General features: G+C 46.3%; 1 protein-coding gene and 1 long non-coding RNA gene across 36 annotated transcripts in view; one reads left to right on the top strand and one right to left on the bottom strand.

The window, feature by feature from the left end:
* The window catches only part of Nedd4l (NEDD4 like E3 ubiquitin protein ligase), a 332,826-nt gene that overhangs the window by 124,158 nt on the left and 196,991 nt on the right, over positions 1-11,677 (bottom strand).
* LOC134482949 (uncharacterized) lies at positions 1,501-9,692 on the top strand. The gene is made up of 3 exons (XR_015642613.1): positions 1,501-2,154; positions 5,843-5,973; positions 6,894-9,692. It is a non-coding gene; the product is annotated as an uncharacterized LOC134482949 (long non-coding RNA).

Here is an 11,677-nt window from a genome sequence, read left to right as displayed (position 1 = left end):
TTTTTCCAGGCATACTTCTGAAAGAGTGACTTAAAATTGGGCTTGATGAAGACGAGAGAGAACAGTTTTTAAGAAATACAATGAAAGGAAAGGCAGCCATTACCCAAAAGCAATCTTACTGTGTGGCCCTTTATAAAAACAAATAAGCCTCGGCCTCTCTCCAAAGACCTGTAAACTAAAGTTATAAAAATAAAAGTGAGACATAAAATTAAAATAAATTTTTTTTATTGATCCCCGGGACTCCTCCATTAGAGGAGAAAAGTCATTAATTCTGAAAGGATGACCTGCCTTACCAAAAAATATAAATTAAAGACCCCTTTGTTGATAACGCCTCAGCAGAGAGATTTGCTGCAAATTCAATCCTTAAACATCTGTGAGGAATTCTTGTCTTCTCTTTCAGAGGGAGCAATAACAAAAAGTTAATATTTATTCATGGTTATTAAGCATTAATAAGGGCAGTCACCATGGCTTGAGATAAATGGGGTCAAAGGAGCCTCCTGAATTTGTGCCTCTACCCTTCTAAAAATCCGAGTCTAGAGATGCTTGATGAAGACAAAGAGGGAAGAACTAGAAAAGAGACACGAAGAAAGGCAGAAGACGGCAGCACGCACTTTATTCAAAACTATTGCACCCTGCCTCCTGGCCTTTATGATCTCGCTCCGATGAACAATTGCGATCTGAAGCTTGGGGAGCTGCCTTCTACATCCTCGGCGAATGAGAAGCAGCAAATCACACAAGGCCACCGCTCTGAGAGATGCACAAGTAGCCCTGGCTCAGCAGAGAACTGACGATGTGCTCCAAAGTCTCTGAAACCAGGGCTCTGAGGAAGTCAAAATAGCACTAAGTGTATACCTATCTTTTTTTTTTTTTTTTTTGGAGCTGGGGACCGAACCCAGGGCCTTGTGCTTCCTAGGCAAGCGCTCTACCACTGAGCTAAATCCCCAACCCAGTGTATACCTATCTTATTAGCCCCACCAGCATTTCTCTCTCTCTCTCTCTCTCTCTCTCTCTCTCTCTCTCTCTCTCTCTCTCTCTCTCTCTCTCTGTGTGTGTGTGCACGTGCATGCCTGTGTGTGCATGTGCCCATACACGAAGACGTGTGTGTAAAGCTCATATGTGCATTGGAGTCTGTGTGCAGAGAGGTCAGAGTTCAATCTCAGGGGTCCTTCAGGTGCATCTCTTGTTGGCCTAAGCTTTCTGAACAGATTAGGCTCACTGGCTGGGCACTGATGGGGTCTGTTGTTTTCCTCATGTCCAGCTTTTTTACATGGGAATTAAGAATCAAGTTGGAGTTTCTTTTTTTTTTTTTTTTTTGCAGATAAGCATTTTACCAACTGAGCCATCTCTCTTGTCCCGGCTTTGCTAACAGATAGGCTCAGCAACCTTAAGAATGACCAGATTAAATGTCACAAAGGTCACCTGGAGTAACAAACCTGGGACCTGCCTGACACTGTCTACTTAGGACGGCATCACAGAGAGCTACGTAAGCATGAGACTATGGGGCAATCTGAAAGCTGAGCTGTCCCTGTGTGGTTCCCTCAGTGGAGATTACAGAGAGCCCAGCAGGAAGAGGGTGGTTTGGGCACCATCAAGTCCCCTGAGATCCAAACTTTGGTGGGACCTGTAGATGTACACTTGGACAAGGGACTACACTATCTTGTTCAAAAGAGCGACCCGAGGAGCTTGGTCTCTTCCCCCTTTCAGATTCTGCTTCTGATAAGAAACCACTTCCCAGCTCGGTCAGAAATGACAAAAATCTGACAACCTCCCTTCTCTTTTAAGAAGTGGCATTGTGAAAGCCACAAAAATGTGCTCAGCTAATATTTGCAGTGTGAGAGATAACGCAGCTACTGGAAGAAAAGGTACCTGTACACAGGCTCTAGCAGGACAGAATGGCCTGTCCCTGGCTAGAGGTAGAACCCACTTCCATTTCCTTCTTACTGTTGGAAACTGATAAGAAAAATTAATTCCTTTACTTCTGCGCTACTCCAGGAGATAAGCTCTATTATGCAGACTTTGAAACTCCTCACCAGACACCCTGTTGCCTTAATGCACAGGTGTCCCATAGGTGTCCTGAATTTCTTTTGTGGAGCACATCCCTATGCCCAGCAAGAGGCACCACATACCATGAAGGCTCGAGAGTGATGAAGGCAGGTAAGAGGTAGCATGTCACATCCATGGCTATTACTAATCAAACAGGCAGCTTGTCAGCTGCATCAGCTCACCTAGTTGCTCTCTGCCCTGACTGTGCCTCAGAATCGCCTGTGTGAGCCCCCAGGCGCTAACTCTGCTGTGGTTAGAATAGGAAAAGTCTCTCTTGGGCTCCCATGTTTGGACACTTGGCCTTTGGTGATGCTGTTTTGGGGGGTTGTATAACCTTTGGGAGGTAGAGCCTTGCTAGACGGAGGAAGAGGGTCAGCAGGGGCAAACTTCTGGGCTGCAAAACCTGACCTCAATTCCTGTTCACACTCTGGTTCCTGACTATGCATGAAATGTGGCCAGCAGTCCCCAACTCCTTTCTGATGTGCTGGTATCAAAGTTAACCCTTCTCTTCAGTTGCTTCTTGTCTGGTATTGTTAAATGGAGAAGAAAAGTAACCATTGGACCCCTCTACTCCTTGATGGCCAACAAGCCCACTTCTGGCCACAAGTATGTTTTTTTTTTAACTGGGTAATCATCATCAATGAGACTATAAAGTCAGTCGGCAGTATATGGAGCAGATCTTAGCCCACTGGGAGTGGAACCAGCAACTGGGCACACGTATCAATATACTAACATAAAAAAATATGTAGCAAGGCATGATGGACAGAGTGAACAGGAAGTGAGGCCAGTACTTAGAGGCAGTGGCAAGAAGGCTGAGAGTTCAAGGCCAGTGTCAACTGTGGATCAAATTCCAGGCTAGTCTGGTTTTAATTCTACCCTGTTTCAAAAATAACAAAAACACAGATTAAAAAAAAAAATCTGGTGGCCAGTGGTTTACAGAAAACAACATGTTGCTATGTGATCACTTCTTCTGGGCTGAACCATTTAAACGCCATCTTGGATGCAGGGTGGGAAACGAAGTAACTACTCCGTATGCTCGGAGACACCAGCAGGAACTTAGGAAGCTTTCCTGTGGATTTTAAAGCAAGGTGGCATTAAGCTAGACCTCTAGTCTATAAATAAGCCCATTATTGTCGTCTGCCCCCAATACGCTCTACTGCCCACTCTGTCCCTTCGTCCCCGTTTTGGCAAATCTTCCTGCATCTGTTTTGCTTGGCAGCACACATCAGCATTCCAACAGATGTCACCTGGCCACTGCCTGCAGATTGCAACACACCAGGCAAAACAAGAACCCTGTGCAAAGGGAAAACAACCCCCAGGGAGGTTTGTGTGACCGGAGATCCTTGACACACAGACGAGGGGTGGGGGGTGGCATCAGAGAGGAGACTACATTTCACTCCACCTCCACACCCCATCATGCCCAGGACCACTGGAGGAAAATCCCCAAGCCCCATTACACCTAGTGGGAGGCTCCTCCTCTCCTCAAGACACATCATCTTCTCCCACACAGAACCTCTACGCAGGCCTGGTTCTTCAGTCGCAGCCACGAGGATCAGCTGGGCTTGGTTACTTTATGATACCCACGAGACGTCCATAGAAATCATGATGTCTATTCTCTCCTTTTGGTGTAAATCCGCATGGTGAGAAATATTTTCAGTAGCTCAAAGGAGCAACTATTTCCTTAGCAGGCATGCCAGCCCCCTCCCCAACTCCCCCGCTCCCATCGACATCTTTGCCAATAGACTCACACTGTGTCTGTGTGCCCACCCTCAAGCACCCAGCTGATCAGGGAAACGCATGACGGGCCAGAAGATACACTGATGACCCACAGCCTGAAGGAAACCTTCCAAACCCTGCTCCCAGAAGATGCTTCTGAAGAGCCTGGCTCGCACTGGGGGTGGGGGTGGGGTAGGGTGAAGCCTGCAGGATAAATGAGCTATTTTAAAAGCTACAGATCTGCTTTGTAGCCCACACATTATTCATCAATGGACAATATGCCCCATGATAAATGCAGTCTGCAAATCAGAAGCTGGCTCTCCAGTGTGCCTGGCCTGACACAGGCGGCAGAGAACATCTTGAAATAACACTCCCTGGAGGAGCATAAATGCCCCCCCCCCCCCCCCCCCGTTTTCCCAAGCACTGCAAAACGAAAATGGCAGGCTAAATGCTGAGGTGAGGTGACCTCCTCAGAGAACTGATGATCATCCCTGGTACTCTGGGGAGTAATTGGGGATGAGGGAAGGGTTGGCGACATAAATGTAAGTCAGGGGCCACGGCCTTCCATCCTGGAAGGGAATATGAGCTTACAATAGTGTCCCCACTTGGCTCTCAGCTCCTATTGCCTAGCACACTCTTAATACAGTGGCCACCACTACAGCCCTTCCTTCTATAGCCTTGTATCTCCATATGTTCTGTGCACCCCATGATGTTGCTGCCTGATGGGCTCCGTACACTTTCTATGGAGGTTACCTTTAATTGGTGACTTGACATAATCTAGACTTGTAAGAGTCTCAATGAGACTGTCTAGATTAAGTTGGCCGGTGGACACATTTATGTAGGTTTGTCTTGACTGACCTGGGAAGACACAGCTCGCCCTTTGGGCCCTGAGTTGTCTAAGACAGGAACTGGTGAGCTGGGTGTTAAGCGTGCATGCATTCATTGCCCTCTGCTCTTGCCTGCCAATGTGATGGGACTGGCTGCTTTCCGTTCCCACCACCATGACTCCCCTGCAGGGATGGACTGTAAACTGGAATTGTGGGTCACATGAAACCTTCCTGCCCTGGACTGCTTTCTGCTAGAGTCTTTTATCACAGCATCAGGAACGATGCTAGGAGCCGTCCTTGTGTACCTAGCACCGCCATGTGCCCCTCCTTGTCATACCCTTTATTTGTTAAGTGTACTCGGCCTTTAAGTCCTTTGCACACACTTGTCCCTCTGAAGTATCTCCTCCTGGCTATGGACTTGATGTGCTCTGCATCTCCCAAGGCTGCCTCACGTAAGCCCTGTCCTGGTTCTGTCTCTGTGACTCTCGCCATCATCTCCTACGCTGAGCCTTGCCCTCGTTGATGCTCACCCCTATCCTTGCTAGCAGAATGGGGTGGCCCGAGGGCAGGCTGGGTTGGTTTTGCTCCCTGCTGCAGTCCCACCATCTGGGATGGTGCCTCACTTGAAAGAAGAGTTTCTGAGTTGATGACTACCTTAATGAGTGCTTTTCCACCTGATCTACAAACACGTTCAGTGAGCCATCTTATGGGTCTTAGGAGGGCCCTTTTTCTACCTATTTGCTCCAGCAGACAAAAAGTCTTATCTGCCAGAAGAAGAGGTTTTAGAAAAGGTTTAAATAAATACTATGGTTGTAAGAGTCAAGACAGCGTCACCCCACCCCCCCTTCCACCATCCGCCATCACGCCTTCCCCCACGCCATCTGAAATACTCCAACAAAACAAAGGCACTCAAACAGACACCAGCACTTAGAACCATCCAGGACTTTTCTTCTCTATCACCAGGACACAGACACCAGATGCAGAACTGTGTGGACATCACTGTCTGGGCTCCTCCTGGCAGCCTAACCCTTCAGTCCTCAATGGCAAGTGGGAAAAGCGTAACAAGGGATTTTCTATCATTGATGTAAAAATACATGCACATGTATTCAGTGAAATCTCTTTTTTAAATTTCCCAATTAGTACCTGGCCAAAGAAGGACTACAAACCTTAACTCCCTCACCCCAGATTCAGGTATTTTTGTAACTTAAGCAACTATGGACTCTCATCCTCATGATGAAATCATGACTTCTTTGCAGGTACCTTTTTCACATGTTGCCTTGTGGTTGCGTGACAAAACTTCCAGGAGAGACCCTACATATATAGCTACTCACCTTTGAGAGGGAACCCAAGACAGACCAAAGCATGGATACCAACAAAATCCAACTTGGTAAGCCAATGGGTTTTACTGCAGCAGAAATGGCTCAGACAGTTATACCACCAAAGCCCACTCCAACATGGGTTGTCGACAGCTCATAAAAGCTAGGAGTCTGGAGCCCACTGCACAGCCTGCAGGTGGCTCAACAGGTGGAAGAGTGTCTTTTCTAAATGACTCCATTGGTCTAAACCTCTTCCGGACAGGTGGTCTGGTCTGAGTATTCTTTGCTGCTTGTCTTGTCTGAGAGCAATTCTCTTCAGTCTTTACTGCTTACGTGGGGAGGGAGGGGCCTAGTGAAAGTGAATCTTGTCAATTTGGGGGACTTCCTAAAGCTATTTTGTTTACCTTCCTGTTTAAGGAGCTTCCCTGCATGATATCTTAATCTCAGAGGAAGCTGTCCACCAGTGACACCTCCTTCTGAGTTCGGAAGAGTCAGAAAGACATTTAAATGACCCCTGTGGCAACACAGTCACAGGGTCAGTATCTACCAGGTCAATGTGGCATCTAGTTTTTCTCAGTGTTCCTGTATTACGTCAGACACTCTCTGAGAGTATAAAGCCATTATGAGCCAGGACTACCCCTCATGTTACCTCAGCATCTCTCTCATCAGTGTGCAGCTCCTGCTTTCACAGGGATAATACACCATTCACCAGGGATAAAGATAGCCCTATGCTCTCTGAACTCCAAGTATGGAGTTTAAAATAGCACAGACTGTATCTGCCAGGAGACAGGAAGCTAGATTCCAGTGGTCTTCCCAGACAAAAGTCTTTTTAAACTCTTAGGAAGGGAACTGTCTCAGTTACATTTTTGTGATTGGCTACCTTGGGTAACAGGTGTGTTCATCTGACTGTAATAAGGCTTTGGGAGACTTGATTTTAAAATACACATTTCTTCTTCCTCTTTTTTATTTATTTATTTTTTTAAAACAAAAGGCCAGAGGGGTCAAGCACGCCACAAGAAAACCCAGAGAATCAACCAACCTGAGCCCACAGGAGCTCACAGAGACTGAACTGCCAACCAGCAGCCTAAGCCCTCCATACATATGTAACAGTTATGCAGACTGGTCTTCATGTGGAACTTCTAACAGTGGGAGCGGGGCCTGTCTCTGACTCTGCTGCCTGTCTTTGGGCCTCTTTCCTCCTACTGGGTTGCCTTGTCCAGCCTTAATAGAAGAGGAGGTGCCTAGTCCTACTGCAACTTGATAGGCTGTGGCCGGTTGATACGCACTAAGGCTGGCCCTTTTCTCAAGAGAATGAGAGGAGGAGTGGATGAGGCTGGGGGTGGGGGTTGGGGGGTAGGGCAGGGTGGGGCAGGTAGAGGGACTCGGAGGACAGGATGAGAGGTAACTGCCATAAACACACATGCACGCACACATGCACACACATATGATGCACACACACACACACACACACACACACACACACACACATATGAACACACACATGCACACCCTACCAAATGACCCACTCCACATATGTGGAAGCAGAAATGAAGATCTCCAAAGTTCAACGAGCTAGATATAGGGAAGGAGAAAATGAAGAGACTTCATTTCCACAGGGTCCCAGACAGGAACCCAGTTATGACGGTGACAGCACAGAACACTCCCAACAAGTCTTTCCACCGACCCTTTCTGTGTAACTACGGAAAGTCACAGTAACACTCAGAAAGCGTAGAGTCAAGGGTGAGGGTGTGGCTCAGCGTAGGGGCCTCCTTAGCATGCTATCACACTACTTCAGCCCCATCACCTTAGAACAATGCAGAAGACAAGCCCGTCTTCATAAAGGCCTCTGCTTAGATTGGAACTGCATTTCCACCAACTCCAACAGGTCAAGCCACAGACCTTCAACCTTAGAATTTAAAAGCAACTAAATCTTTGAAAACCATATCCATGAATGATGCCATCAGCAACTGCAGTGTATTATTTCCAACTTCAAATTCTCCAACTGTCAAGCAACGTGATTTTACGACGGTGAGGTTAAGTCATCTAAACTGTTCACTAAATCACGATGGTTGAGGCCACATGCCCTCTACGGCCTCTTTAAAGGGATGTAAGATCAGGAATAAGGCCATCTGAGGCCATGAAGCCATTTTAGTTGATAAAGAAGTCCAGAGGGCCTGCTGCTAGTTTACCATTCACCTGGGATTAGTTCCAGAAGGAAGTTAATTAAGAAGTATCTTAGTTCTGTGATATAACATCCAGTCTGAAACACTGCATCTGAAAAAGTTCTAGAATTTTTGGGTTTCGGTGGGGAGGAGGCTAGAGTTTTAATATACATATTTCAACTATTTCTGAATACTTTAAATATCTACCCACCTTAATTATAAAAGTTTGGACCAAAGCATTTTTCTTCCTCTCTCAGAGGTTCATATATTGCCCCTGGGGGAAAACTCCAAACGTGAGATCATGAAGCTTTAAAAAATGGGTAGTCAAGGCAAACACACTGTGCACGGGTCATTAGGTATGGTTTCTTAAATCTCTAGAATGAAAGAGCACTACCTTCTTCCTGGAACAGTGCATCGAGTGTCTCTCCACTTCTCTAACCCTGCACAACGAAAGCCCTTAAGAAAGGAAGGCTGGTTCACACAGGTGCCCTGTTATTACAGAGAAGTGAACGTTGCTGGACTCCTGCTGGATTTCTAGTCAGATTGAAACACTGGCAGTGTAAACTTTAGGACTTCTGAAATCCACATTTTCCTGGAAAAAAATGTTTATTCTTTTGCTACCTGGTAGAATTTCATCCACTTTACTGATACATAAACATTGGCTAGTCTAGAAAAGTGAGGACAGCTGTATTGATGCTTACAGAACCGATACAAAGTACTTCATTTACACACACACAAACACACACACACACACACACACACACACAAAAACATACACACACACAAACACACACACACAAACACACACACACAAACACACACACACAAACACACACACACAAACACACACACACAAACACACAAACACACACACACACACAATTTTTGTTGAGGAGGAACATGGGACCTCCCACATCCTAAACTACATGTCCAGCCTTAGAGATACAAAGTAACTCAATTTTAAAGTTTAACCAGGATCATCAAATCAATGAAATCAGGGATCCTCCAACTTAACACATACTTTGGTTCCCTTGGCTGAGAGATAGGAACATTTGACTCATAAGTATCAGAACTGGCTACAGTTCTTGAATGATCCCTATCTATAAGAAACAGGCATCTTATTCAATCTACTCCACCCTCTATCCTCTAAATTAACTTCCTGTTCAAACATGGCACTGCTAACAGACACTTGGATTCAAAGCACAACCTCAAACAAACTGACCAGGACATGGGAATTACTTGCCCACTCACATTGGGCACAGAAGCAAACCCTCTCTGTCTCAGCTGGCTCAAACAAGTAAAAGTAAGCCATCAGGTGAATTAGGAAGAAAACTCCATGACAGCATTGTGCATACACAACAGACCTGAGAGAGAAGTGTCTGTTACAGGCTTTCAGCAATCTCCCTAACCAAGAAGCCCACCATCACCATTGTCCTTCAGGGCTCCATCCTTTTATGCCTCAAGAGGGGTGTGCACTGTGGGCGACTTCTTTCCTCTGGCTGTCTGTTCCAGGCAGCTGGTAGACTTCTACACCTCTCGTGTGAATTAAAGAAACAGGAAGACTGGGGCTGGGGATTTAGCTCAGTGATAGAGCGCTTGCCTAGGAAGCGCAAGGCCCTGGGTTCGGTCCCCAGCTCCGAAAAAAAGAACCAAAAAAAAAAAAAAAAAAAAGAAAAAGAAAGAAAGAAACAGGAAGACTGTGACAGGGTAATAAATGTCTGACCAACCACTGGCCAGTTCCAGGTTGGGACTGCCAGTCTACTGACATTTACCGAAGAAGTTCAGATCCTCCCTGTGCCCAGTCAACACTCTCAGCACCTAAAATAGGGGGGCTCCATCTTCTGCTATTATCACAGCCGTCTCATGGGGCACAACTAGGAGTTTAAAGGCAAGTGGAGGGCTGGAGAGATGGCTTGGTGGTTAAGAGCACTGACTGCTCTTCCAGAGGTCCCGAGTTCAAATCCCAGCAACCACATGGTGGCTCAAGACCATCTGTAAATGAGATCTGATACCCTCTTCTCCTGTGCCCGAATACAGCTACAGTGTATTTATATATAATAAATAAATAAATAAATAAATAAATAAGAAGCTACTTAGTAAGTGGACAGTTTCGGTTTTAAAAAATAAATAAGTAAAGGCAAATGGATGGTTAGAGATTTTTTAGTTAAGCCCTTCTGGCAAGAACATGGATTTAATGGGTGCAATTAAAAGAACCTAGCTGGTGGCTTCAGTATGCACAAGTAGCGGGGTTATTCAGACTAGTGTTGGCCACATAAAATTATCCAACCAAACAGGACTCAAAGATAAATCTGTTTTTGTTTGTTTGGTTTGGTTTGGTTTTCTGAGACAGGATTTCTCTGTGTAACCCTGGTTGTCCTGGAACTCCCTCTGTAGATCAGGTTGGCTTTAAACTCACAGATTGCCTCTGCCTCTGCCTCTGCCTCTGCCTCTGCCTCTGCCCCTGCCCTTGCCCCTGCCTCCCTGCCTCCCTGCCTCTCTGCCCCTGCCTCCCTGCCTCCCTGCCTCTGCCTCTGCCTCTGCCTCTGCCTCTGCCTCTGCCTCTGCCTCTGCCTCTGCCTCCCGAGTGCTGAGATTAAAGGCTTGCACCACCACACCCAGCCTTTTAAGATAAATTCTCAATGAATAAACGTCTTTTGGGTCATGAACCCCTATGAGGACAGTACATTTATCAGTATGTATCATGAGATAGGCGATTGACTTTAGAGACCAGGGAAGTCTACCTTGAGGTTTACCAGAGCAGAGCCACTGCACCACCAGATCATGACCACTGTTAGGCAGGATCTACTGAGGTGCATTACCAGCAGCTCCTTCACTTTAAAGTCATATGGGGGGGAATATCACACAGATCCCTCAGTCTCTGCAAAGCATGAGTGTCACCATGGAAATCCATCAGAGCAGAACATTAAGGTCAACGCAAGCCAACAAACTGCCAAAATGTTCGCAAGACTACGAACAAGCAAGACAGCCCCCACTAAATAGAATCAAAGGCCCTTCACTCAATTCTTTTTAAGAACGCATTACAGGGCCATGTGGGACACAAGAGGTTAGGGAAGACTTGATGGCGGAAGTCAACAATTCCTCATAGGACATCAACATATGCTGTCCTGTGCATCAGGAGCTGACTGCTCAACAGGTAACCACTTGGTTCCCACGTAGACGTAATCCTAGCAATGGGATTACAGCTTCGCGGGAGCATGGGGCATGCTGGACTTGTTCACTGATGATGGAGCTGAAGAAGGAGGCAGAGCCTGCTGAGGGCTCTGGCTGCCTCCCACCTCCAGGAGAACGGTGCAGCAAAGCTGTAGGGCAATTCACTCAAATTTTCAGCAAGAACGTTGTATTACAAGAAACATTAAAACCACCATCAGGCTTAGCATGTATGCTGTGTGTATGTGTGTGTGTATAGTCATATACACATAAAGTGCTTCAGAATGTAAGTAATGGCAATGTTATCGATGTGACGCCATCTTACCCCTTCCATCTGAAACAGTAGATTAACGGCGCTCTACACACAGGTTGGTTGGCAAAGCCCGGTGAAGACGGCTATGCCCTCACGTCACATATTCTGAGGTAAAGTAATGATAACAATAAT

This window comes from Rattus norvegicus, chromosome 18 (genome assembly GCF_021556685.1).
Source record: "Rattus norvegicus strain SHRSP/BbbUtx chromosome 18, alternate assembly SHRSP_T2T, whole genome shotgun sequence".
Classification (NCBI taxonomy): domain Eukaryota; kingdom Metazoa; phylum Chordata; class Mammalia; order Rodentia; family Muridae; genus Rattus; species Rattus norvegicus.
This window is presented reverse-complemented; position numbering and strand designations above follow the sequence as displayed.